This window comes from Rhinopithecus bieti, unplaced genomic scaffold (genome assembly GCF_001698545.2).
Source record: "Rhinopithecus bieti isolate Rb0 unplaced genomic scaffold, ASM169854v2 scaffold_10712, whole genome shotgun sequence".
In the NCBI taxonomy this organism is placed as follows: domain Eukaryota; kingdom Metazoa; phylum Chordata; class Mammalia; order Primates; family Cercopithecidae; genus Rhinopithecus; species Rhinopithecus bieti.
In genome coordinates, this window is record NW_016806920.1 from 105,465 (window position 1) to 107,781 (window position 2,317).

Sequence of the window (2,317 nt, forward strand, 5' to 3'; positions counted from 1 at the left end):
AGACACTGAGCTAGCCACAGAAGTTTTTTTTTCCTACCCCAGTGGTGCCCAGAACACCAGCGAAACAGAACTGTTCACTCCCCTGGAAAGGGGACTGAAGCCAGGGAGCCAAGTGGTCTGGCTCGTTGGGTCCCAACCCCACAGAGCCCAGCAGGCTAAGATCCACTGGCTTGAAACTCTCACTGCTAGCACAGCAGTCTGAGCTCAACTTGGGACGCTCAACCTTGGTGGAGGAAGGGGCGTCCACCATTGCTGAGACTGGAGTAGGCAGTTTTACTCTCACAGTGTAAACAAAGCTGCCAGGAAGTTCAAACTAGGCTGAGTCCACGGCAGCTCAGTAAGGCCACTGCAGCCAGACAGCCTCTTCAGAGTCCCTCATCTTTGAGCAGGGCATCTCTGAACAAAAGGCACCAACCCCAGTCAGGGGCTTACAGATAAAACCCCCACCTCCCTGGGACAGAGCATGTCAGGGAAGGGGTGGTTGGGGCAGGGATTCAGCAGGACTAAATGTTCCTGCTTGGCAGCTCTGAAGAGAGTAGCAGATCTCCCAGCACAGCATTCCCGCTCTGTAAGGGAGAGACTGCCTCCTCAAGTGGGTCCCTGACTCCTATGTATCCTGACTAGGAGACACCTCCTGGTAGGGGCTGACAGACACCTCATACAAGAAAGCTCTGGCTGGCATCTGGCGGGTGCCCCTCTGGGACAAAGCTTCCAGAGGAAAGAACAGCCAGCAATCTTTGCTGTTCTGCAGCCTCCACTGGTGATACCCAAGAAAATAGGGTCTGGAGTGGACCTCCAGCAAACTCCAGCAGACCTGCAGCAGAGGGGCCTGACTATTAGAAGGAAAACTAACAAACAGAAAGAAATAGCATCAACATCAACAAAAAGGATGTCCACTCAGAGATGCCAGCTGAAGGTCACCGATGTCAAAGACCAAAATTAGATAAATCCACAAAGATGGGGAGAAACCAGCACAAAAATCTGAAAATTCAAAAAACCAGAACGCCTCTTATCCTCCAAAGGATCACAACTCCACACCAGCAAGGGAACAAAACAGGATGGAGAATGAGTTTGACAAATTGACAGAAGTAGGCTTCAGAAGGTGGGTAATAACAAACTCCTCCGAGCTAAAGGAGAATGTTCTAACCCAATCCAAGGAAGTTAAGAATCTTGAAAAAAGGTTAGATGAATTGCTAACTAGAATAACCAGTTTAGAGAAGAACATAATGACCTCATTGAGCTGAACTTCGTGAAGCATACACAAGTATCAATAGCTGAATCTATCAAGTGGAAGAAAGACTATCAGAGATTGAAGATCAACTCAATGAAATAGAGTGGAGACAAGATTAAAGGAAAAATAGTGCAAAGAAAGGAACAAAGCCTCCAAGAAATATGGGACTATATGAAAAGGCCAAACTACATTAGATTGGTGTACCTGTGTAGCAGGACAAGCCACAGACAAAACCCCTCAGACACCGAGTTAAAGCAGGAAGCAGTTTATTTGGCTGGGAGCATCGGCAAGACTCCCGTCGCAAAAGCTGAGCTCAGTGAGTGAGCAATTCCTGTCCCTTTTAAGGGCTCACAACTCTAAGGCAGTGCGGGTGAGAGGGTCGTGATTGATTGAGCAAGCAAGGGGTACGTGACTGGGGGCTGCATGCACGGGTAATTAGATTGGAACAAAACAGGACAGGGATTTTCACAGTGCTTTTCTATATAATGTCTGTAATCTACAGATAACATAACCGATTAGGTCAGGAGTCGATCTTTAACTACCAGGCCCAGGGTGTGGCACCAGGATGTCTGCTTGTGGATTTCATTTCTGCCTTTCAGTTTTTACTTCTTCTTTCTTTGGAGGCAGAAATTGGAAATAAGACAACATGAGGGGTGGTCTCCTCCCTAACTTGAAAGTGATGGGGAGAATGAAACAAGCTGGAAAACACTCTTCAGGATATCATCCAGGAGAACTTCCCCAACCTAGCAAGACAGGCCAAAATTCAAATTCAGGAAATACAGAGAACACCACAAAGATCCTCCTTGAGAAGAGCAACCCCAAGACACATAATCATCAGATTCACCAAGGTTGAAATGAAGGAAACAATGTTAAAGGCAGCCAGAGAGAAAAGTCAGGTTACCCACAAAGGGAAGCCCAACAGACTAACAGCAGATCTCTCAGCAGAAACCCTACAAGCCAGAAGAGAGTGGGGGCCAATATTCAACATTCTTAAAGAAAAGAATTTTCAACCCAGAATTTCATATCCAGCCAAACTAAGCTTCATAAGTGAAGGAGAAATAAAATCATTTACAGACAAGCAAATGC